Below are 27,643 nucleotides of genomic sequence, written 5' to 3' on the forward strand. Positions count from 1 at the left end.
GGCTCCAGTGGCTTAAGAAACTCATGGTTGTGCATGCCCTAAATCCCAACAGAATGAAGAGATGGAAGAGAGGGAATTGTGGCATACTATGACCTGTTGTGGGGGGTGCTTTCTTCTTTGTCTCTGTGTCTCTCTCTGGGGAGCACATGCACACTTAGCAAAAATAAAGAAAAAAAAATAAAAGGTAAATATTAGGATGGTTGTCAGAGCTTAACCAGGGCTCTGTTTCTTGATGATTATTTTGACTTTTTCCTATGTCTATGCCTTGTTCTTATTAGGCTTGCTTCCCTAATCTGCAGACTTGTGTTGAGGAGACTTTAAAAATTTGTGAAAAATTGGAATTAGAGTATGAGGTTTTTTTTGGCTCAAGAAGTTTCTTTTTAAAAAAATTCATATATAGTTTTTGTTGTTTATTTATTTATTTTGAGAGAAATTTTTTTGCTACAGCGTGTATGTGCTCACCAGAGAGACAGAGAGAGATGGAGAGAGAGAAAGTGAGAAATCAGGGAACCAGCAGTTAGTGTAATGGCTATATCGCTGGACTCCCATGTAGCTGACCGTGGTTCGTGTCCCAGACCCGGTGGCTTAAAACTCACGCTGGATGCATGTGTGTGCGTGCCCAAGATCCTGAGAGGAGAATGGAGGAGAAGGGATTGCAGTGTGACCATCCCCCCTAGGGGGTGATTTCTCGCTTTCTGTCTCTATGTCTCTCTCTGTCTGGCGAACACACGTGCTCTATAGCAAAAACCTCTCCAAAAAAAAAAAAAAAAGAAAGAAAGAGAGAAATCATCCCCCAGGAGAGATGACCACACCACAATCCCTTCTCCTCTGTTTTCCTCTGGGGATCTTGGGATGCATGCACTTGCACCCAGTGTGATACACATCTTTATGAACATTTGAAGACACCCTTCATATTCAACACTAAGCATTGAGTCACAGAGAAAGAAAGGAATGTCCTGTCAAGTCCTTGAAAAAGTGTCCTTAGCCATGTTCTACTTCTGCAGTTCCTGAATCATTCTTCATGATTCTGGGGCCAGGCTCACTCATCAGTCAGCCACTCCTAAACCTCATGACTGCTTCCTACACAAAGCAGAGGACCAGTAATTGTCCCTAGGAAGATTAGCATCATGCTTCTAGTTACGGACTAATCTACCCTTTCTCAAAAGTATAAAACTCCTGACAACAGCCAAGGCAAGCCTGCTCTTTCAGAAAGAAATTCACAGCAGCTGGTTCACACTTGAAAACTTTCATTAAAAATGTGACTTGGACTTGAAAACTTTTACTAAAATGTTACTGGTGTTGGAAAAAATACATTAGTCTTTCATCAGGAAAATTTTTCTTTGACCATTTAATTCTTCCTTTACTGGGAAGTCTCTTTCCTTCCTTCCTTTCTTTCTTTCTTTATTTCTTCCTTCCTTCCTTCCTTCCTTCCTTTCTTTTTTTCTTTCTTTCTTTCTTTCTTCTCTCTCTCTCTCTCTCTCTCTGTTTTAAAGATTTATTTAATTATTTATTTATTCATGCATTTATTTTGGATTGACCAGACACGCACACACACACTCACACACACACACACACACGCACACACACACACACACTCACACACACACACACACACACACACTCACACACACACACACACACACACACACACACACACAGAGAGAGAGAGAGAGAGAGAGAGAGAGAGAGAGAAAGAAAGCTAACAGGGCGAGGGCGAGCACTTGTGGGGGAGAGAGAGAGAGAGAGAGACAGATGGTCAGCCATGTGGGATTGTCCAGCGTCTTAACCACCATGCCACCTGCTGGCCCTGAGAAGTCTCATTTCTTCAAGGGTCTTTTTATGATCTCACCAAATCATGCAATAAGAAAAATCATATTTCTCTTCTTTTCCATATTTCTTACTTTACATTTAAGATCTACGCTACATTTAAGATCTATTCTTTATACTGCTGTTAGATCAGTAAGACATAATCGTCACAATATTTTCAGCTCTAAAGCTTTACATGACTATTTGGAATGAGTTAGATTTTTCTTTCCTGTTAAACTAAAAGTGCATCATACAGGGGAAATGCATCTAAGAAGTATTGTCCTCATCCCTGAGCACCTCCAGCGTTGTGCACCCAGCATATGCTAAATAAACTCCAACAAGTAAAGAAAGAAAAATATTTCACTGGAAAGGAAAAAGTTGCTCCAATACAATCACTGCCTGCATAGAAGTCTCATATCTACTCTTTCATCTCCATCCAAATTATATACTCAGCCTTATCTCTTCCCTCTAATTACACCCCCTCTTGACCTGTAAATGATGAGAATACCTCACTGACCTTTGCTGAACTGGTTTTAAGTTTCTCTCCTGTGTGCAAATGCATCGAGGTGCTTTTCCGCTGAAAAGTCCTGGAGGCCTATGTCAAGGTCTATATCCTCTGAGTTACAACGTACCTGGCATGATATTAAGCCCAATTTGGTTCATAAGAATTGGTTTATGATTATACAGTTATTTATTATTTATATGGTGTGATTATATAGTGTGACGCTGAACAAAGTCATATAAAATGGAAGTACATAATATAAAGGAATGCACTTTAAAAACTGCATTAATGCAAACCTCATGTAAAAAAGCAGAAATAGAGAAGGCACTAACGGAGGGGAATTAAAATGCACTTCAACATTCTGAAAGGAAAAACAAATTCTTCCCCTTTTGTATTCCCTGATTCTGAATACCTCTGTACCTTCATGAAGCGAAGACAAACAAAATTATATTCAGACATGAATGTTTTTTCATGCTCAGCAAAAGTTAGCTGACTCTTAAACTTCGTTCCTGAGACTAGTCTTCCATTTCAAATTGGAAAGATCTATGTGTTTTTATTAAAGTTTTAAAATACTTCGCAATAATAAATAGCATTTTTTTTTTGAGATTGATTTAATCTTGTTCTTTTTACTCCCACGGCAACAAGACTGTTGATTTGTGCTAGTCATCACTTTCCTCCCCTTGCCCAAAAGACCTCCCCTAGGTTATTCTAAGTGGATTTTAGAAAGGCAGTCTATAATAGGAAGGTGCTGTCTCCTCTTCCATTTACCCTAAAGGCAAAATGCAGTGAAAACAAAATGAAATTAAATTATGTAAAGGAGTTCATCTAGAACTAAGTAAAAACTTCTTGTATTTGTCAGAATTTTGAGATAGCTGAGAAATTTTGATGGATTAAGGAGTTCAAGGAGATGTTAGCATTCTGAATCTAAGAGTTGAATTCTTTTAAATTCTAAAGTACTAACAATTATGTGTTAATTCAAACCAGAGGAAACCATTTAAACAGAAGCTGGATAATTCTCAACTTGGGTACTACCCTTGAATGTTGAGTGGGAAATCACTGGGGATGTATTTTTTAATTTTTCTTTATTTTTTGAGAGATTTTTGCTATAGGGTATATGCACTTTCCAGGGAGACAGAGAGATAAAAAGAGACAAAAAGCAAGAAATTGACCCCCAGAGGGGTTAGCCAAGTTGCAATCTTGTCTCCTCCATTTTCCTCCTGGGATTTTGGGTATGCATGCACATGCTCCTGGTATAAGTTTCAAGCCACTGCTGGTTCAGGTGGTCCAGTGCCTTAACCACTATGCCCCTGCTGGCCCCAAGGATGTATTGGGTCATCAGAAAATTCATGACGTATTTTTCTGTTTTTCTATGCAAAAATGCTTCATGACTTTCCTGACAACCCAATATTTTTTACTATGCATTCTATCCTTGTGGTTTTTGTTTTGTTTTGTTTTTGTTTTTGTTTTTTTTTTCCCATAAGGCTCAAGAGAGAGAGACAGAGAGAAGGAAAGTAAGAGTTCATCCTCTGGGGATGGCCACACCACAATTTCTCCCCCCACCCCCAATTCTCCTCTCAGGATTTTAGGCACACATGCACACATGTTAGGCATGATTTTCAAGCCGATGGGTCCAGGACTCCAACAGTGGTTGACCATGTGGGAATACAGCACCTCAACCACCATGCTACCTGCTTGCCCCTCAAAATAGTTTTATTTTAAATCAACTAATTTCTACAAAGTTTCATTGAGAGCTAAACTGGATTTATAATCTAGTAGAACAGATAGCTCATGTTCAAATGAAATTGACAATCTATCCAGTTATGAAGATAGTAGTTAACACCCTGAACCTGGAAAGTTGATGCTTAATATCAAAGAATGAAGTGTTGGTGGAAACACTATTTTTTACAGATCTGCTATTCTGTGAGTAAAGTAGCAAAAACTGAACTACACTTAATTCTTTATTTGCTCTACAATGGTATTATTTAGACAAAGTCCATGGCACAGTCCATGTACAATATGGCAGTTAATGTCACTTTATTCCCAAACCATGAGATACATTCCAAAACTTGGTCATCTACTTTGAAAATGTGAATTTGTAACAAATGGTAGCTATACTATTGTCTGTTTTGTATTGTTTCTTAAGCTTAAAGTCTATGATATAGATAATCAGGACTCACATAGATTTAATCATTTAAGTGATAAAGTGTGATTATCAGCCTGCAGGTTCATGGGAGGTGGTAGTGGGGACTGTACTCATGGGAAACACAGAAGATCTTTGTCTAAAGAATGCCCTTTATCAATTGGAGAGGTTGATTTTTCAATTTAATGTGTTGTATTCGGAGAAAAATAAGTGGAGTTTTCAGGGAAGAAGAGATCTTTGTTATCAGTCAAACATATTGATAACAAACATTTATCCAGTTACTTGTTCTGAACACTGTCCTCACAGCTCTGTGACAAGGGAACATTATATATCCTATTTTGTTCAAGAATTCAAGTTCTAGATTCTCCAAAGCTACAGAGCCAGTACACAGCAGAAATGGAATTCAGATTCAGGTGTCTGACTCCAGAGCCTTTTTCTTATGCACTGACAAGTCACAGCGTGTGTTCCAGTAAAGGCCTCTTTATTTCCAAGGATGGAATAATCACTAACTTACACAAGGGCAGAAAGTCCAACTGGGTTTATTGGAAACTTAAAAATAAGGAGTTGGAAAGACAAGAGGAGACAAAATCTTTTATTTATTCATTTATTTTTTCACGTCTGGTATATCTCTTAGCTCTTCTGTGCTTCCCAATGCTTCTCTCTGCTTTCAAATTACATTATCCGGCATTAGTAAACCACAGTCTGTGTGTTTATTAATTATACTTCTCGAGGGACTTAACCCAATTGATTTAGCTCATCACTCTTAAGTTGCTGAAAGGACAATGACTTAATCTGGTTAAGATATTCAAACTTGATCCAAATGGGAGAGGATTAGAGACATATGGACTAGACTGGAGTGGCCATGGCTAAGGAAGAAACACTGTAGACATAGTGACATCCTCTTCTCCTCAGGCCATTGGCCCACCCAAAGCATCTACAGACTTCTGTCAATTCTTAGATCCCTTGGTTCTCTGTAGCTTAAGAGGCTGCCCTCATAAACCAGATGAGGACTAGAGCCAAGAAAGGGGCTACTTTACTCACTCCGGTTCACATTTCTCTGTATGATGGGGGCTTATTAAATGTTATACCACCTGAAACTACAGTCATTTTAACTTAGTTTGTCTTGGCAAGAGAGAAGTCATGTTGCCATGACTTGGTTCTTTACATTTGGGTGAGGGAGCTGGGCCTGGAAGGTGAGTGGAAAGAATACTCTCAAACCATTCAGTTAGAAAATAAATTTCTTGCCAGATCATAGCTAAGGATTACAAAGGATCTTAGTATTTCAGACAGATCTCTTCCTCTTTTATTCTATCCTCTGCTCCTTGTTGGGGAGTTAGGGAGGATTTACTACCTTTCCTGCTAAGGCAGTAACCCCCATTTCTACCCTACAGTGCCCCAATAGCTGAGCAGAGCCTTCAGGGTGACTCATGCTTTTTCCTTTGTCTCTGCTTTCTTCAGAGAAGCTTTTACACTTAGTAAGATGTCTCTGCTATTCTATTCACCATCATCTCAATAGTGTGAGCCTAAAAACTACTGTTCACTTTTGCGGACATCATGGTGAAGTACTTCCTACATAGTTTACATTCCCCCAAGTACAATATTATTGTTTCATATTTCTGAAAATTAGGCTCTATGTGTTCATTCTGGTATAAGACTTTGCTGGCAGAAAACACTGGTGACATATAAGTCCTTAGCATTCTTTATACATTACTGAGGAAATGACAATGTAACTCCTTGCCATCTTTGGTTCAGCGTTTTTGGTAGTCTCTAGAATTTATTGGCTTAGCCTCTGAAGAATGAAGACTTGGGAAAATCAGAGTTAGATTGCAAGTAACTTTCTCAGTGTGTGGAGTTTAAAACCAGACCTTGGCTCCTTGTAGCGGTCCCCTCAGTCAGCTCATGGGGTAGTGGAAGTGCTAGTTTTTCATACCAACTTTTGACATAGGAAGGTCAGAGCTAGGATCCCAGGAAGCATGTTTGGCTATACATGGTTCCTCTAATTTCAAAGCAAAGCAATGTAAGGAGACAGCTTGGTAGTTGTTTTATTTTCTCTAGAGTGGACTTATGTTGTCAATGGCAGAAATCCCTGAACCACAAAGATAAAATAATGCTAACCAGAGTGCTCAGTAAAGAAAACAAAGATGGCTCCACAATTAGTAGCATTCTATATGTTAGTGTTAAGTAACAACAGATGTGTCCGCAGGGAGCGAAGCATTCCTTACAATCCATCAGAAACCAAAGCTGTCTGACACCACAAGCCATTATGATTATCTTGGGTGAGGAGAATGATGGCCAAGTCCATTGGGTTGGCAAAGTAGGGATGCTGTTGAGGGTGTTCCAATCTACCTGTGTCATCCTTCCTGCACTGCACACTTGTGCTGAGTTAACAGGGCGATGAGCGCTGTAAAATCCTGTTCTGTAAAGACATGCACTAGCCATGACTCATTAGCAAGCATGCGGAGCTAATTGGCAAAATACTCATAAAAGATTTTGAAGGTGGGTTAATTACAATTCATTACACCGTAAACTGTCCCCAGGCTATTGTTAAAAAATGCAGGAGTTTCAGGGCCCATTATTTTATGATTCATTTTGCCATGTTGTGAAAAACAGACTCTAAATCAAACTACATTTATTATAGGTCAGACCACAAAATCTTTATTGGTTTTTCCAACATTCCACTCTTGTTATATGAATTCATATGGACTGCACATTTCTGTCAATTGGCAAGAAAGCATGAAATAAAATTTATGATATTTTCTTACCTTATCCTCAGTGCAGCCTTAAAAATCACAAGATCTAATTGCTTCCCCTACTTCCTTCAAGTTCATGAGAAAAATAAGTATTTTGAAATCAACTCCAAAATTCGATGATTGAAACCAACTAAAGGATAATGAAATCTGTCTTCTAAAGGAAGCATTTTAACGAATAACCTAAGAAGCAGCATCCAATCGAAATATATTTAAACTCATTTCCCTTTCCACCTAGAAAAATGACTAGAATGTATTTTGCATGGGGGGAGGTTGTAATTTGAAGGTCATTGGCTTCCTAAGCATTAATCTTGTGTTCATCCTCCCCACCTTTGAAAGCCTTTTTCTTTTTTAAGTAAATCAAATCAAATCAAACAGCACAAAACAAAACAAAAAAACCCCAGCATTTATTTCTTAAAAGAAATAAATAAATAAAACAAAAACTGTGATACAATTGTCTGCCTCCTGTTATTATCATGGATAGACTTGGTCAGAATCATGTACAGTCTCCTAAGTAGTCATTCTGTATCATTATACGTAATTGTTTGTTGATTAATGCTTTCAATTAGATCGATTTTCACTATGTGTCCCAAACCACCTTGACACAGCCAGCCTGGTATATTCATTACTAGGGATGAGCAGAGAACAAATGCGAGGTTCACTTGCCCTCCAGAGTTCAGCAGCTCCTCTGAACCTTATCTGAACTATCAAGAGTTTTGACTCTACAGAACTCTGTGTTTGGGGAAGGGGTGGGAATGTGAGGAAGGCTTTGGGGTGGAGTAAGGGGTATTGTTGGGAATTATACAAGAACTGGTTTCCTTGTAAGTGATCTGGTTCTTCCTGATTTTGGTTGGGTCAGAAATACCACAGAAGTCTTTCTTGAAACTTTTAAGATCTTTGGGAGGCCTTCCTCTAAGTAGTTTACCATTTCCGAGTGCATGGGTGTTGGCCAGGGCTGGAGACAGACGTGGATGCAAGGGAAAATAGTGTTACCTGGGTACTTGAGAATAGTCAAAAGTAGTTTACCTCTAATAGAACAAAACCTGAATGGTTTGGCGAGGGGCAATGATCTTAACTACTCCCATACCTCACAGAAAGATTAGAATGACAAGTGACCTTAAAAAACCATAGGTATGGGGACCAGAAGATGGTGTAATGCTTATGTTGCTGGACTCCCATGTAGTCGACTATGGTTTGAGTCCCAGACCTAGTGACTTAAAACTCATGCTGGGGATGTGTGTACATGCCCAGGATCTCAGTAGGAGAATGGAGAAGGGATTGCAGCATGGCCTTCCCCCCCCCGGAGGAGTGATTTCTGACTTTCTGTCCCTCTGTCTTTCTGTCTCTTCGGTGAACACAAGCACCCTATAGAAAAAACTTTTCTTAAAAACAAACAGAAGGGAACCAGCAGTTAGTGTAATGGCTATGTCGCTGGACTCAAACGTAGTCAACCGCGATTCTCGTCCCGGACCCGGTGGCTTAAAACTCACGCCGGGCGTGTGTGCGTGCTTGCCCAAGATCCCGAGAGGAGAATGGAGGAGAAAGGATTGCGGCGTGACCATCCCCCCTGGGGGTGATTTCTCGCTTTCTGTCTCTATATCTCTCTCTGTTTGTCTGGCGAGCGTGCGCGCCCTATAGCGAAAATCTCTCCCCCCCCCCAAAACAAAACAGAACAAAACAAAACAAAACAGAAAAACACAGGTGTGGGCTAACCTGTGGCATGGTGGTTGAGGTGGCTGGATCCTTCATAGCCAACAGTATAGTTGGAATTGGGAACCCAAGACTTGAAAAACACATGGGACATGTGTATGCGCATATGTGCCCAAAATCCTAAAAAGAGAGAGAAATGGAGGAGAAGGGATTGTGGCATGACCATGCCCCATGCAAGGGTGTTTTCTTACTTTCCCTATTCCTCTCTGTCTCTCTCTCAAGTGAGTACATGTGACCTTTGACCCCCCCAAAAAAAATCATGGATGTAATTAGCTTATTTAATTTATTTATTTAGAGAGATATTTGGTGTAGGGTGTGTACGCTCACTGGAGAGACAGAGGGTCAGAAAGTGAGAAATCACCCCCCTGGGGATTGGCAATGTCACAATCCCTTCTCCTCCAGTCTCCTCTCAGGATTTTGGGCATGCACACACACACACGCCCAGCATGAGTTTTAAGCCATTGAGTCTAAGACTGGAATTGTGGTCGACTGTGTGGGAGTCTAGTGACATAACCATTATGCCATCTGCTGGTCCCAACAACTTATTTTATAGAGAACATCAGAATATCCAAAGAAGCCATGTGACTGAGCCTACACAGTGGTGTACAGAGTGGGAACTCCAGAGCCAGCGGAGGAGTAAGACAGAAGAACCCACACAGATCTTCAAAGGTTTCTCTGCTGCTTTTTCTCAGCCACATGTGACTGTGGGTGAGTCACTTTACTTCTCCAACCTGCTATGGATCATTTCAACTATTAAAATTTTTCTTTGGGATGAAAGTGCTAAGAAAGGTATGATTTAGGGGCAAGATCAAGCTAGATAAAAAGAGCGTCAAATTGGGAAAAAAAGAAAGGCATAAAGGAAAGACTGGTGAATGGAGCCAAAATTTGAATGAAAATATAAGGAAACTGATGAGATTGTTTATTTTATATTGAGTAACAACAGAAAGAAAGCTCAGGGAAGAGATAAGCTGTCTGAGGTATTTTAAAATTAAGTCCTAATTGGGACAGCAGGTGGCATGGGGGTTAAGGTGGCTGGATGCCACAGGGTCAACTGTGTGTTGCAAGTACTGGATCTCATGGCTTGAAAATCATGCCCAGCTCATGTACATGCATGCCCAAAATCCTTAAGGAGAATGGAGGAGAAGGGATTGCAGTATGTTTCCCCCTCAACCCCCCTCTGCCCTCCTCCAGGGATGATTTCTCACTTTCTCTCTCTCTCTCTCTCTCTTTCTCTGTCTCTCTCCAGCAAGCACATGCAGTCTATACAACAACAACAATAACAGCTATGTTAATAAGTCTTAATAGCCTTAAGTTTTGGGAGAAATGTTCTAAAGAGATCAGCAAAAGGGAGACAGAAGAACAAAAATGAGTTCCCTAACTGTGCTTCAGGAGACATAAGGCACAGAACATCCCACTACTACTTCAACCAGTATCATCCCCAGTTTATCGCTTGAAAGCAAACTTTTGTCTAAAGAAAATTTTCTAAAGTTAAAAATCAAGAGAGCCTGATCATGGCTAAACTGTAAGAAATCAGAAAACCTGGTGGACTTCCAATGAGTTTTGTGTGACTCTTGAGATACATATAACCTCAAAGTAGGTGAAGGTTTAAAGTGACTAACCTGCATAAAATACAAATGGAATCTGTAGTGTGACCATTTGAATTGGCAGGGGACGTTGGCCCTGGAAATCTCTGAGGTGGCTTCTTGTCAGGAAGAACCAGTTCTATTACAGGACCTGAGATTCCACTTTGGATCATGGCCTTTAGAATAAGAGTGTTCAGTTTATGACGGGGAAGTCAGGGCCTGAGTACACCAACCTTCTTTCTGCCCCTATAGTAACACTGACCTCCAGAGGAATCTAGTTACAGTGGAGAAGTGGGGGGACAGCAACGGTAATTGGCAGTTCAAGAGAATAAACATTGGGAATAATTCAGAGGCGAATATCCAGGAAAACAGGAACAACAAGCAAACGACATGACAGGAAATCATGGACACTGATCACGGCAGAATTGGTGTCCGGTAGGGGGATGTTGACGCTGGAATCTGGTGGACAGCCTTTCCCTTGTTGATTGAGTAACCGCATGAAGGGCACAGGGGTGAGGAGATTCCTGAACAACCCACTAACACTAAGCTGCTTCTCTCTGCCAGGTAAGAAGATTTTTTTTTTTTTAAACATTGAATGACAAGATCATCTTTACTTCCTCTTCTGCCCAATGGGCCTATCCACATTCAACTGCTTAATTTCTCCTCAATAAACTCTTAATCTAAGGCTTGAAGCCTTTAGCTGATACTGCAACTCATTGCCTGCTAGGGATGCCTCAGCTGAACAGAGCAGGGAGACCTGCTGACTTCAGAGCCAAGTGCAGAAAGCAGCTGGCTCTTTGGCTCTTGACTTGAGGTCCAAAGGAGCCAAGCAGAGCAGAGCTAACAATTGCTCTGGCTGGGGGAGCCAGAGTCAGCCACCTGTCAAATGCTGCCTTGCCCAGTTTCCCTGACCCACTCCACAGCATGCCTGCTCTGAGACTGGCAGTCCACACCACAGCCGTTCTTCCTGTACAGAAAGCCAGCTGTTGGCCTCCTCTGAATTCCTTCTCCAGTAAATATTTTGATCCTTAAGCAAACTTGCTTCTTTCTATGTGTCCTCTTTTTTTGTTTTTTTTTTTGACAAAAACAAATGTCAAAAGAGAAAATAATAACGTCTTTTTTTTTTTTTTTTTGAGTTGTTTTTGCTATAGGGAGTGTGCACTCGCCAGAAAGAGAGAGAGACAAAAAGCAAGAAATCACCCCCCCAGGAGGGACAGCCACGCCACAATCCTTACTCCATTCTCCTCTTGGGACTTGGGCACACACAAAGACGTGCCCAGTGTGAGTTTAAGCCACAGGGTCTGGGACTCCAACCATGGTCGACTACATGGGAGTCCAGTGACACAGCCATTATGTCAACTGCTGGTCCCAATGTGTCTGTTTTTTTTGTTTTTTGTTTTTTATGAAATGAAACTACCAAACACAGTGCCCTCATTCTTTTGCTTTGGGAAAGATGGAAGGCAAATGGTTTTGACTATGGATATCAGAAAAGAGATTTGATGTGTGTGTTTAGCTATCATCTGAATTTTGAGAAATTATAAATCTGTGCCTAAAAGGCCTAGCCCTTTGTGTCTGTATTTTTTTTAAGTTTATTTATTTTATTTCTTCTACGAAAGAGAGAAACAGACAGACAGAGAGAGAGAGACGAGTACCCTCAGCAGGGTCTTCATGCCATGATCCATCTCCAGCCTTAGCCAGCCAGCATCATGGGCACACACATGTCTGGCGTGCACAGGGAGGGCTTAGGATGACCTCAGCACTTCCCCATGTCAGCCTAGTTGCATTATTGTCATGCCACCCTCTTGTTCAGCACTGCCCTTGAGTCTCGGACCTGGTGGCTTCCTTTCTCACTTTCTCTCTCTCTCTTGCTCTGTCCCTCTCTGGTCAAAAACTTTAAAATAAATAAATAAAGTTACATAAAAGAATTCTTTTAAAAAAGTTAGTAATTTCTATGTAGATTCTTTGATTTGTCAGTAAGCTGATCCCACTGAAATAGGGCTTTGAGTTGACTTCAAAGCTATTGGGATGGGCTGAAATTGGTGTTTCACAGGACTGAGATGATGAAGGTTATCAGCAGCTTAGACCCGGCCTGCCCCAAGAACCACTGCCTACTGGATTGACCCTTTGGTTTAGGAGACAGGCTCTGGTTTGGGAATCAAAAGTACTAAGTTCAAGGTAAACCCTGTTGCTAACTTACTTGGGCCTGTGACAAGCTCATTCCTTTCTAGAATTTCAGTGCCCTCATTTGTAAAATAAGAGGGTTAAACATCATCTGCCAAATCCTATGGATTTCATGAACTTGGCTATCTTCCTCTGTGGAACCAGCAATCCTACCCTGAAGCCTGCGAACCACGTAAACCTGTTTCAGGTTACATTTTTTTCTTCACACAGGAAATAAAAAAAAAACACAGTGTTGCAAACAATCCAGGGACTAGGTCTTGTTTTCAGAAGAGAGCCCCAGGTGACAGCACATTCTTTCACCATTACCACAAAAAGCCCACATGGATTTGTTGTTTTCCATTGCAAACTTTTCTAACAATCTGCCCTTCAGAAAAACCATCACCCTTCTCTGAGTATCAGAACATGGCCCAGCCGGTCAGCAGAGAAAATTAAACGGAGAATGCTGAGCCTGGCATCCCTGGTGAAGATGCCAGGCTGAGTAAAGATGACGGTCGTGTACACTCCCAAGCTGGTCAGCTCTCTCCCCGGATATTAAAACAGGACGCCATGCTCCACGCTGGCTTGACAACCTCTCTTAACACTGGATTTACAGCTGGATTTAGTGCTGAACGTTGGAGGTAAATCTAAGAAAGCAGAAAGGGGCTGCGGAGGGAATGGAGAATCAAGGGAATTTCCATCAAAGCTTTTCAGAAGTAGAAATCTATTCTACCTTTGTCGATGACTGTGGTTTGCTAGGATCAAGATCAAAGGAATCAACGTGGGCAGAGCCATGACAAATGCAAGGGCTCAGTCTGGTAAAACCTAGCATTAGCCTCTCTCTTAGGCTGCCGTCTAGACTGCAAGTGGGTGCTCATGCCAGACCAGGCTGAGTGGATAGTCAGGGTACTCCTTCATGACGAGGCAAAGGAGGTGTAAAGCCCATCTTGATCCCCACAGGAAGCCCGCAGGGGCGGCAAGGCAAGACATGGCTATCGATCCAATCGTTTCATGGGAAAATAGGGGGGGGGGGATAGCCGTGGAGCTAGGTGGTTGACCAAGAACTCCTGATCGGTAAAATCCAATTGCCTTGAGTTGTACATCTTCCCTGATGGCTTTAGAAAACATCTCTAAAACTTTACTAAAAAGTTGTTTACCTAGAGGCTTAAGACGTGCAGAGATATTGAACTGACATTCACTAAGAAGAGCTAATGGATTTTGGTTTGTTTGCTTAATAATCCACATTTCAAGCAACCCATTTGCAGATGAGGGGGGATGTTGGGCACTTGGAGTACAATACTGCCTTCCATATCCAATGCTATATGGTCGTCAGCACTAAGTACGGATGAAATCTTTATTTGCCTCATGACAACACCAGCATAGAAGCTCTCATCCACCCTCCACAACAAAGTAGGTAACAACAACACTTATTATTTTCCTTTCCTAATTTTGCCAGAGGGTGCTTGTGCTTGCCAGAGAGAGAGAGAGAGAGAGAGAGAGAGAGAGAGAAAGACAAAGCATCCCCCCTTGGGAAACAGTTATGCTGCAATTCCCTTTGCTCTATTTCTCTTTCCTTTAGGAACCCAGCATTGTTCTCAAGCTGCTGGGTTTAGGACTCAAACCAGACAGTCATCTAAGTGGGATCCAGTTACCCCAACCACCACATCACAGGCTAGCCCACCAGTACACTTCATAAGCATTTGTGCATGCCTTAACTCTTACAGCATTTAGGACAACTTAGTGAATTAAGCATGGGGTATCCTCACGCACATTTTAAGAGTAGAAATATGAGAACTGGGATGGGAGTTAAATATCCTACTTGTGTCAATAGCTTGTGTCAATCAAGGCAGATCTTACTTTCTTTTTCTATTATCTTGTCTTTAATTGGGAGAATAGAGGGTTGCAGCCAAATAATGGTGTACTAACCCCCAAAATGATTGTGTTTACCATGGGGTAGTTACCAGAGTAATTTGCAGCCTCAAAAAATAATGGTTATAGATAATAATATACAAATTGTCATGATATGGCTATATAAAATGTCGAATACAGGGTTGGATACTGAGTTTGCAGTTTTGAAAAACAGTGTCTAGAACTAAAAGGAAATATGAATTATAGTTAAGTTTACAGTAGGATAATCTTTCATGTATTTCCATATTTTATATCATAAAATTAGTTGTATCACCTTTTTTCCTTATATATTTTTATTATTATTCATACATTAAATCACTATACATCATTTAGATTGTGAAGAGACTTTACCTAGCATGATATACACCTCAGTCCAGCCCAGTTGAGAACACCATACACATCCTTTTATAGACTTAAATGAAAAGTGATATGTGAATGGAAAAAGAGTGATCCTCACTCCCACCCAATCTCTAGCCAACAAAGAGATTTATTTGCTACTTACTAAAGTCTTGAGCAAGTTATCAACTGTGAGCTTCAGTCTCCTTAACTATATGTAGACTATAAAGATTTTTATTTTATTTTGTGCCAGACAATTATCTTGAGAATTTTTACTTGTACTAACACATTTAATCTTCATTACAATCCAAAAAGCAGTTCTTATTATTCACACTTTACAGATCAGGAAACTGAGGCACAGAGAGGTTAAATTGGGTCACCTGGCTCTGGGAGGGAGATTTAAGAGCCAACCAGGATGTACTTATTCCAAAGCCTGTCACATGACCACTGAGCTAGATTATATGAAGGAATAGCTACAAAATTGAATCTTATTTCTTGGAGAAACCCCTATCATGGAGTTGGTGTACCACAGGCACTAAATATATCGAGTTCTTTCTTGGCAACATTCATTTTTAAACTTCACAGAATGTGTGTTAGATTACAACAATGAAGACTGAACAATTGGGTGCTAAGAATGTAAATTCATCATTTGGTTGCTAATTTCATCCAGGTTAGTCAACTGGAGTTAGTAATCACAAAGATATACTGTCAGGAAGCACATGGCTAAATTAAGATTTGCATGTTTATGTCAAAAGCAAAATCATCCTGAATATGTTTTGGTATTATCAAATAGTCCTAATTTTAAAAACAAACACCTAGGGCTCAAAGGAAAACCAAGCCCATCATGCCCAGAAAATCTTCAAACTTTCTCTTTTTCATGAGGCAGTTCCTTTAAAGACTGAGGTGGCAGGGCACCATCAGATCGCATACCTGTTTCCCATACCTGGAAAACAGAATCCATGTCGTTGTGATTCCTTGATTCCTTTCTTTGAAAATATTCTGTATGAGGTAGTTGATACCCATGGAGAACGCTTTTGCATGAGCTTAAAAATCTGCTTTCTGCCATAAGTCTGCATGCTTAGAAGCTACATGTAGTCAAGGTAATTCTTCCTTTCTTTCTTTTTTTTTTTTTTTGGGATGGGGTTTTTTTTTTTTTTTTTTGCTATAGGTCACCACAAAGACTGAGAGACAGAAAGCGAGAAATCACCCCCTGGGGGAATGGCCACACCACAGTCTCTTCTCCTCCCTCTTCCTCTCAGGACCTTTCAACACACACGCATGCGCACTCGGCGTGAGTTTAAGCCACCAGGTTCGGGACTTGAACCATGGTCGACTACATGGGAGTTCAGTGACATAGCCATTAAGCCAACTGCTGGTCTTACCAAGTATAGGGCGCGTGCACTTGCCAGACAGAAAGAGAGAGACAGAGAGACAGAAAGTGAGAAATCACCCCCCAGGGGGGATGGCCATGCTGCAATCCTTTCAACTCCAGTCTCCTCTCAGGATCTTGGGCACGCATGCACACGCGCCCGGCGTGAGTTTTAAGCCACCGGGTCTCAGACGCGAACCGCGGTTGACTACATGGTAGTCCAGCGACAGCCGTTACGCTAACTGCTGGTCCCCCACCAAGGTAATTCTTAATACCGAATGGTTTAAATTCAAATAAAATCTCCAAATCAAAAAGGTTTGGCTATGTGTGTTTTTTCCCATGGATAGCTCATGAAACAGTGAACCTATACCACCCTTCACTGAATTGGGCTCCTTCATTTTTTTTCTTTTTCTTTTTTTTTTTTGGAGAGGTTTTTGCTATAGGGCGTGTGCGCTCGCCAGACAGACAGAGAGAGACAGAGAGACAGAAACCAGGGGGGATGGTCATGCTGCAATCCCTTCTCCTCCATTCTTCTCTCGGGATCTTGGGCACGCACGCACACGCGCCCAGCATGAGTTTTTAAGCCACTGGGTCCAGGACTCGAACTGCGGTCTACTACGTGGGAGTCCAGCGACATAGCCATTATGCTAACTGCTGGTCCCTGGGCTCCTTCATTTTGAAGTTTTCTGTAGGAACTGTTTCCAGCTGGCCATGTGAATTGAGGCAAGTTGCTGAACTGGGGGGCTCGTAGCCCTCTGGAAATGTAATAGGAATATTGATTAACACTAAGCTTCTCCTCGCAGAAAATCCTAAGATTGGGTTAAATTATTCGTGTTTAGATGGAAAGATGATTATTGATTATTATTACCCATGTGAAAATAACCACTCTATTTTATATCTATCATTTTTAAAAAAAAGTCAGAAACTCAACAGCAAATTTGGGATGTGTGGGTAAGGCTGCTTGCTCACTAGAATGTGTCTCATGGTACAAGTTCTTGATTTCTTAATTCCTGCTTTTTGTGCTCCCACCATTCTTTCTGACAGGTTTTAGAGTATAGCCTAAGACTTTAGGTTATGCAGTGCTCAACTGCGTAATGAGTATGTGTTGGAATACCATATGGATGGAGTCCCAGCTTCTTGGCAGGAAAGAGGAAACTCTCATGGAGCCTCAGAAGTGGAAACCATACCTGGCACAGCCTGGTTAACTGGACATTACCCTATTGGGTTCCCTTAATTAGTTTAAAAAGTCCTCTTTCTCCTTGCTCCTGATTCCCTCCCTTTAGGTTGAACCTCCCATGAATTTTACAATCCAGTTCATTTTCTATCTAAATGATTAAAGCAAGGGTTGGCACCCTTTCAAGACCAGGCCAGCTAAGTGTTCATTTATTTGCAGTAATTTAAGGCTTCCTCTGCCAGGAGTAATAACCCTCCTCCTCCTCCTTCAGACCACTCTGAATGCAGAACCTTGATGCCAGCCTGAGGCGAGGAAAGGAAAGGAAGGAATATAATTGCTCATAGGTTTGTTAACATTTTTCTGTGGAGGATTCTGACACTTAAAAAGGTGCAATGACCTTCACAGTTATTAAGGATGGGAATCCCGGGAAAAGACAGGGGGTGGGGGTGGGGTGGGTTTGTGATTTTAAAACATCTTTTCCTTAAGAAATGGAGGAAGAGTTTAAAATAAAATAATGAAGATGGGGAGCAACTTGGGGAATAGACCTAGAGAAACAAAATACTAGGGAATCAGATGAGGGACCTAGTCTTTTTTATATTCCTTCTTTCAACTTTCTTTATCATCCATGTTCATTAAGTAAATAAATATGTGGATTAAAAAAAACAATGAATGAGTGTATTTTTGAATGAACAAATTAATGAAATGAATCTTAAGTATTTCCTAAATCTAGCTCTTCTTTAGAACCAACTAAAGCCATTTTTATAATACAAGTTCCTTGGTTATCCCCTTGAAAGTTTCTGATTCATTAGTTTGCACATGGAGCCCAGACACCTGTGATTGCAACTACTGGCCGAGTGATTCCAGTCATCATCCAGGCTTGGGAACTCAGGTCTACAGCACCATTCCTCTAGTGAAGAACTGTCTCCTCTTGCTACTGTGATTGGTGCCACACTAAATTTAGGTCCAGATAGATATTAACCAGTTGTTATTACCTCTTCAATCACATGAGCTGATTGCCCTGCCCACCACCCCTGTGGACTGCAAATGAAACTTGCAGACATTTTGCAAGAATTTGTATCTTAGCTTTTCAGTTAAAACAGTCAAAAGATTCCACATATCTCTACCTCAACTGTTATGGAATTATCCAGTCACGAACAAACCAACAACCCCCTGCCCTGCTTGCTTGTTCATTTTTGGTTAGAAAAAAGTATGCAACTGAGATCCATGGGTTTAAAAAAATGTGCAAACTTATCTCCTTTTCTCTGCTCAATTACGTAATTTATCCAACAGGATTTGTTGAGCATCTTTAGTTTGTTGGGATCATAGGGAATTCAAAAATGAAAGATGCCATATTTTCCCTTAGAGAATTCACATGCTAGTGATATTAGATAAGAAAATGATTATTCTGCCGTCTAGATATTATGGTAATATGTATAAGACAGGAAAGTTGAGGTATACATTGGGTTGGAAGAAGATTATTCTTTTTTTTTTTAAGAATTATTTTATTTAATTTTATTTATTTATTTTAATTTGACCAGAGAGGGCCAAAATGAGAGAGAGTGAGAGAGACAGAAAGTGAGAAAGCAAGCCACCAGGTCTAGGACTCAAACTGTGGTAGGCCATATGGGAGCCCAACACCCTTAACTACCATACCACTTGCCAGCCCCAGGAAGAATATTATTCTTGGAGATAATGGAAATCAAGATTTACATGATGTAGAAGGATTAAGACATTATGTTTATAGCGATCAAGGGCATGTCCTAAGAACTTTGAACTAAAAGCAAAGCTCTGTGTGTGTTGGAGGGGATGGTAGTGATTATGAAGTACCTTGGATAGCTTCCTAAAATTTTGTATTTTAAGTTGGAATAGAGGGAATCCCATAAAAGTCTTGAGTATGAGATGGACACAGACAAAATCAAGAAGAGATGTTTGATGAAATGTTCTCTTATCAACTGATTAAGGGTTCATCTGACTTAAATTGGATCTGATTTAAATTTTCCATCATGGAGAAGGTAATAAAGACCTGATTGAAGTCACAGCCTGAGGATCTACGAACAAGGGACAGAGAAAAAATAAACAAAAAATGAAAGCAGGAGAAATGATTGATCTACTGGTGTATTTGTGTGTGGCAAGGGTAGTAGTGATAAACTGGGAGCACATTAAAATGATCCTCACGCATTGAACCTTGACCAATTGAGAAAGGTGCTGTGACACATGGAAACAATTATTTGGCTGATATTTATTCATTTTCCTGTGATATCCCAAGAAAATGCTGACAGTGTCATAATGCGAGGACCCAAATCTAAACACTTGAGCAAATGGCTTTTTTTTTTAAAGTTCTTATCAAGGTTAAAAAATCTTCTAAGAGCACATGAAAGAAACAGCAGGGCCAAGAGCACTTTGAACTTACTGCACACGATTCCTTTCATATAAGACATGCTTGACAAACATTAATTAAGTCTCCAAGCTCCTCTTTGAAGTAATGTAGGAAGTATGTACAGGTGGGTAAACTGAGGCCTCAGGAATTGGAAGAAGAGCCTGAGGACATACGAGGGCAGGTGCAGCATTTGAAAAAGACCCTCATCTGAGGCCCCTGTTTCTCTGATGAGGCCAGATGTAGTAGCTTGCTCCCAAGCAGAGGTCTTCCCGCAAGTTCTCTAAACCAGGCAGGATGAGGCAGGCTGGTTATTTACTCCAATGGCCACACTCTCTGACCTCAGATCTGGCAGCCTTGAGCCTCATAGCATACCCCTGTCTACCCACAATGTAGATCCACCACCTCCTTCCTGAGCGCTACAGCGGTGTTGTATCCTTTCTGATGCTTCCTTTCCCTCATGACTGGCTGCTATGAATGGCGGAAGGGGAGAGGGCTTGATTTAATGATTAAAAGGAGTACATAGAGTCACTTTGTGCTCCAATTTTTTTTTTTTTCCCCCATCTCATTTTTCACAACTGGCCTTCTTGGCTTGGCATGCAGGATATTTATTATAGAGCTAGAGCAAGCTCTTGGAGTTTAGCTGTTTCACAGGACCATCAACAGCATGGCCAAGCTCATGGACAGCGGGAGCTGAAGAGCTCAACTGGCCTTTGTACTTGTCCCAAAGTGGTTACCTCCACATTGGTCAGAATTGATGTGGCTATTCGGGGAGGAGCCTGGCTGAGTCAATCCCTAAACAGGATGATGACTAACGACAATGCACAGTATACATGAAGAGCTACATCTTCTGGTTATTAAACTAAATACAGTAAAAAAAAAAAAGACCTCAATCAGTGATATCTTATAGTTAACTATTGATTCATTCTAATCATTCAATTAGTTGTTCAATCAATATATATTTAGCACCTATAGTGCTAGAAGATATGAGATGACAATGATAAAAGACAGACAAAATCTCAGTGCTCAGGAGAATCTTAGTTTAGATGGAGACACAAAATGAACATATGAAAAGAAACAAAATCAGTTCAGAAATGTTTAAATGCTTCAGGCAATAAAAGAATCAGAGAGGAAATACAACATAAACAAACACATGCACAATGAAAGAACAAGTGGGAAGCACTTTCATTCTCATCCAATGAGATTAAAGTCTCTTCATGATAGTTCAGCAAGGAATGTAGATCATTAACAATTTATTTGCTTACAAAATTAAGATACACTTGAAACTTATGGAAAATAATGAAGAACTTATTTTAACAGTGCAATTAGATTTTTTTTTTTTTGGCAAAAGGAGTAAAAGAATTAAAAAAATAATGACTTATGGGGCTAGCAGGTGGTATGGTGGTTAAGGTACTGGACTCCCATGTGGCTAACCATGGTTCTAGTTCTGGACCCGGTGGCTTGCTTTCTCGTTTTTCCCCTCTCCACCTCTCTTTCTGTCTCTCTCTAGTGGGTGCATGTGCCCTCCAGTAAAATTAAAAATAATTATATGATAATAAATAAAATAAAATAAATAATTATTTAGGGAAAAATCACTCAGAAAAAGTGATTTTATATATATAATCATATTTTATTTTTTTTACTTTAGGGTGCATGTGTTTGCCAGAGAGACAGAGAGACAAACAGAAAGTGAGAATTCTCCCCTTAGGGGGAATGGCCACTCCATAATACCTACTTTCCTCCACTTGAGACTTTCGGGCACACACACACATGGGCCTGGTGTGAGTTTAAGCCACTAGATCTGGTACTTGAACTGTGGTCAACTATGTGGGAGTCCAGTGATGTAACCGTTTCACCATCTGCTGGTCCTCAAAATTATATAGTTTTGAAAAGGAAAGAATAAGTGGGAAGCACTTTCATTCTCATCCAATGAGATTAAAAAGTCTTCATGATAGTTCAGCAAGGAATGTAGCTCATTAACACTTTAATGTGCAGTTAGTAGAATTGTAAACAATAAATATTCTGTACAACACACCAGTAATATCAAATGAATATTTTTGTCTTCCTTCACTGACTTCTCATTTCCAGTTATTTTCTTCTGAATCCATTGTCCCCCCCCCTTTTTTTTATTAGAAGTTTTTTAATTCTCAGAGAAATTTTTCAAAGAAATCTCTGATTACAAGCATACTTATTGCCTCACTGAATGTAATCGTACTTTGAAATCTTGTTCCAGTTAACATTTCTGAGGAATCCATTCAGAGGTGAGTGGCATCTCGACATTCTGTTCATTAGTTTAGTTGACCATTGGCTTTCTATTTTATTTACTGCACTTTCCTTTTTCTCTATGATTTAGCTCTCCAAAACATTTGGGCGGTTTGCATGAAAGGGGTTATATCATAAATGCTTTTAAGGTCTATATGATTTATATGTACTGCACTCATGATTCATGTCTCCAAATGCAATGCTGGTGGATTTTTTTTATTAAATTCTTGATTTATGTGAAATAGATAAATACACGGATCATTCAGAACAAGGGTGTCTGTGTCTGAAGGTGGGGAGGGGAAGGACAGGAGGGATTTCGATGCATGAATAACTCCCTATTGGCCCTAATGGGATTTGCACAAGGAAGACTCCTGTATTCCAAGATACAATCTTCCTTCATTCTAACATGTGGTTAGCTATGTTATTGATATCATAAGTTTAATTTCCGAGCCATGTTAAATCGATACATGTTCTAAATGTCCCCCTTTAGGAATAAAACATAAAAGATATGCCTTTTTTCTTCTACTTCTCCCCATGTTGTATTTGGCAAATTACCTTGACATTCAAAAACATCTTATCTACTTCTGATTTTAAATTGCTTCAGGGCTGCAGATGGGTCTTTCTCTGTGTTTTGAACAATCCCGTATGTTTACTCAGAATTTGCCATCATTGTAGCAGAAAATGGAAACAAGACTTAACAATGGGAGCATTTCATAAAAGATGATACTTACACAGTTTCCTGTAATAGTAATAAAACATTTTCAAGTTCATTCTCAGTCAAAGAAAGGAACTTTCACTCAGAGCTGAAGTTGTGTGAGAAAGTGTACATATGCATGGTTTAAATAACCAAACCAATAAGTCCTATTTCTCTCCTTATTATAATCAAGGGAACCACCTTCTAATAAAATTGTGTTCAACAGTTCCTCTATAAACTCCCTCCCTCATCCTAGCTCCACCTGGTATAATATAAAATGTAATATACTTTGGAGGCATTTTTAATAAAACTTTTTTCAGATGACTCTATGTGGCAACCCAATTCATTTATAGTTTCCTATTAGTTCGCATTTATAGAGGTTTTTAGTCTTTCCTATCTCATGGGGTAAGAAAGTCATTTTTTTTTTCACAACCACCATATAGTTCTATCAATTTAATCTCTCCATTTCTTAGTGTTTCAAGTAAAAGAACAGAATGACGGTAGAAGATAAATTAGCTTGCTTATATCTAGTGATGTTAAGATGCATAGTATATGTGGATTTTACCTTGCTTGGATAGTTTTCATTTAAGAGTCTGTTTTACCTCTGTTATTTATAAAGACAGAGAAAGGGGAAGGGGCTATTTCAGAATTTATTTTTATTAAAATAACTTTAAGATTCAAGAATTATAAGATTGGGGGAGGACTTTAAGGCAAAAAGAACTTGTATAAATCATCACGTGAGCTGAAGAGAAAGACATCTGAATAAAGAAGGGCCACTTTCAGCAAATAACTGCAACCCCACTGCCAAACATTTTAATGTCCACCTCCTTCTGTTCTTTCAGGGACTGACATAGTTAGAGAGCAGCGAAATGAGTTATCTAGGCAAGCTCATTGTTTCTGAGAATTTCCACCAATTCTACTTTAGCTTTACCCTTAGCCCAGAGCTGGTAGGCCTGGATTTGCACAGGGAGTTACTATGGATCTGACTCATGGCCCTGATTCAGCTTCCTTGGCCTGTGGAGCGTTGCAGTGACAGCCAGATGAGTGGGAAGTGGAAAACCAATTCACTGCATATTGAACATCCCCAAATCTACTTCACTGAGCTTTCTGCTAATCAGTCAGTCATAGTACTTGGATCAGGGGATTGCTGATATTGTAAATAAAATAGTATGCAAATAGTACTTCTAAGAGAACCTGGCATAGAGTAAGCATTCAATAAGTGTAATTGGATGCAGATGAAGAAGCATATGATGATGATGGAGGTGATGGTGACAATAAAGCCATTTTTGTTAAAAAGATGGGAGCAAAACTGAGACCAATTTGTGTTAAAATCTTATCATTGCTACCTGTGAGATCCTGGACAAGTAATTTCATCTACTGGTGGCTGCATTGGTTAGCTACCACCAAGTAACAAATTACCCCAAAACTCAATGACTTAAAATAGCTGTCATTTATTCTTGTGTATGTGACTTTGCAAGAGTTATGTGGTTTAGTCTGTTCAGCTGTTTCAAGTTGTAGATTTTGCAAGCCTGGCTTACTGACTGGCAGATGGACTCAGGCCTGTTTTCCATTTCTGTTATCCCTCTTGGGTTATGGTTAGGGTTATATGCTCTGGTTAGAGCATAGTTTTGTGGCGATAATTGAAGTACAAGAAAAAAAAAAACAGAACTTCCTGTGTGAATTCATCTCAGGGCTTTGCTCTCTATGGTTATGAATATCCCATGATCAAAGCAAGTCCCACAACTAAGAATGGGCAGGGAAGCACATCTCCAGGCAGTGGAAAGAACTCATGTGGCCACGGGTGTGAATACCGAGAGGGAAAAGAAAGAACTGGGGCCAATAATAATTCTGTTTCCTTACATGTAATATGGGGTTAATAAAATGACCTCCCTCTTAGACCTGTTTTGAGGATTAAATGAGATAATCCATGTAAAGCATTTAGCACAGTGCAGGCACGTAATTAGCACTTAATAAATGTCAACTATGTTCATAATGATGGCTCTGATCACTCTAGGACCCCAATATAATGAAAGATTTTAGATGAGAAAGGCAGGTGTGGGCAGGGGTAGTTGGAAAAGATTTACTGGTGAAGCTTTTAGCTAGGCCTTAGAGGATGGGCAGAATTTTCATGAAAAGAAGGGGAGAGGGTGTTCCTGGATGGAGAAAAAACAAAAGCAAAGAGCCTAGAGGCAAAATGATGTGGACTTAAAATGTTGATGGCGTTTGGAGTTTTAAGTGAACTAATCACCATTTATTTCCATCACTTTTCTTTTAAAATCCTTGAGGTGAGTTGTCATTCCCAATCCTGCTGTTTGTTTGGAAAGAGAACAGAGCGTGCATAGGTAATAAACCAGCTGTAAACCTGTGTTCTCTGCTTGGAACTTCCTCGAGCACTTCCCTTCCCTGGGCAGGTGCTACTTCCCATGGGTCTGCTTCTATACTGAATGGAAAGCTTGTCCACAGGAATCCAGGATGCCAGAAATTATGAACTATTCCTTGGGGGCTAAACCCACATGGTAACCTTTAAAAATGGCTAATGCTTATGTGTAAGGCTCCAAGGAGGGTCCTGTGCATTCTGTTGTTCTCCATGAAAGGCAGGAATTTGCAAAGGACCTTGGGAACCATGAGTATGATAGTCTGTTGTTTTTAGGCTTCCTACATCTGCCATGCCCAGTGCTCTGAGCCCCATCATTGTGGCAGCTTGCAGCCATGATCATACCATAGTGTCCTGACTCACTAACAAGGGCACAGAGCCTGCTGCTAACACAGCCCAAGTTGTCCAGGTCTGTTAATATCTTCCTCAATAGCCACAGCCTGAAGAAAGATGAGAGGCATTCCTCCCCTCCTAGAGAACATATGTGCACACTGAGGGTGTTCTTTCGAAGACAATGCTTCATAAAAATCATAAATAGGATAAAGTCAAGCTTTGAGCTAGAGCTTGGAGTTCTTCCAGCTTTTACATTGTCCTCCCAGCTCCCTTTTCAATTCACCCTACCAAAGAAGCATAATTTGAAAAATCTTTCTTTAATGGCCTTTGGTTTTTAACTCCAGTCTTTTAAATCAATTTGAGAAGGAACTATGGAAAACCATCGTAATCTGGTTATTCCAGGGCATATTAGTACACAACAATTCTCCAGAGTTGGTGTGTCCTCATATATTAGGGATCAAGTTAAAGGAGATAGTGGACTCTGTTTCAAGTCAATTAACACTGAGGGTAGTAGATGTTGTGGTTTGCCACCCAGATTCCCCCTTCAGGATTGAAGCAGTCATTTCCCAAGTTGTTGGGACTGTTGGTAGCTAATTCTTCTCAGTTTCTCAACTCTGTTCACTACTCTCATCTAGAGAGAGTTTAGTACATGTTGTTAATGCTTCTTAAGCAGGAGTCTACCACATCTCTAGAGACCTATGAATATATAATTCATGGTGTCTGGGAAGAAAAATTATTGCACAATTATTTTTGTTAATCTTTACCTAAGCCTTAGCATCGTTATATTTTTTCATTATAAGTGTAGGCAATTGGGGACAGCCAATGATATGGTAGTTAAGGAGATTGGATCCCACATGGCCAACTGTGTAATTTGGGTCCCAGACTTGGTGACTTGAAAAACATGCCAGGCACATGTGTTTGCATGCCCAGAAACCCATGAAAAGAGTGGAGGAGAAGGCATTGCAATATGGCTGTCCCTCCTGGGGAGTTCTTTCTCACTTTCTCTCTCTCTGGGTAGATCACAAGCCCCACAGAAAAATTTGGAATAAATAAATAAGTAAATAAATGTAGGCAACAAAATGTAGTGGGATTGGTATTAGGATATGTTCTCATTTATCACTTCACAAAATTATGCTCATTACTAGTTAAAATGATAGTTTGGTTAATATATTAATAAAATAGCATTCATCTATATTATACCATTTTGGAAAATATTTTGATAACTATATTTTAATGTAATTTGCTTCCTTTGTAATCTTGTGCATTTTATTTAATGCATTTAAAACACTCTGGAAAAATGGTTATGGAGTTTCAGCAGATCGCCAAAGAGGTTCAGGACACACAAAAAAGTAAGACCCTCATATAAAGGACTGGAAACATTGTATGTACCTCCAAGAGGGTTTCTTCAAAGTAGAGGAGTCAGAATTATACATGTGTCATATTGAGGGCACAAAGCATGGCGGGTATAACCTACCTGAGAAGTAGAATAAAACTTCATGGAGGTGGCAGTACTTACATGATTTTGGAAAGTAAGTATGTGTCCACTAAGTGGGCAAAGAGGGGGGTAGGGGTAGGAAAGGGAGAAACAAAAAAAGGAGGAGTCTCAGCAAAGAAGGAGTAAAGGAGCACCATGTGTGATGATGTTCCAGAAGGTACAGGCAAGAGTTGGAAATGTTTCCATGAGTCCTTGGAGATCGATTAAAACACGCTGCACTGAACAGGACATGATAGCATCTACACATTTGGAATCATCACCTGGGCAGTCATGGAGAGTGAAGGAAGAGTTCAAGGACAGGAGATAAGGAGACACATTAAGACCATCTTGACAGGATGGATCTGATGTCACAAGAGCATGAAGCAAGACCAAGCACAGACCATTATGCTTGGCCCACTAGAAGTTGCTGAACTCAGTTTCTGAGCACATAAAAGGTTTCCTGTGACTCTCTTCTGAAGACGTTCTGTGGCAGAGGAAGGATGTTTGACCTATGTGCAGATTCCCAAGTCGCTTAGGGAGGTAATGTCCTGGGAGCAACCTTCAACTAACAGGGGATGGGAATAGGGAGATACATTCCCAGCTTCCTCACTCTGAAGGCTGACTGTGCTGAGGCATACTCAGCACATTTTCTTAAATAGCACTAGTGGGAGTGAGCTCTGGTTGCCCACCAGGCTAAACT

The sequence above is a fragment of the Tupaia chinensis genome, unplaced genomic scaffold (genome assembly GCF_000334495.1).
Source record: "Tupaia chinensis unplaced genomic scaffold, TupChi_1.0 Scaffold143766_1, whole genome shotgun sequence".
NCBI lineage: Eukaryota > Metazoa > Chordata > Mammalia > Scandentia > Tupaiidae > Tupaia > Tupaia belangeri.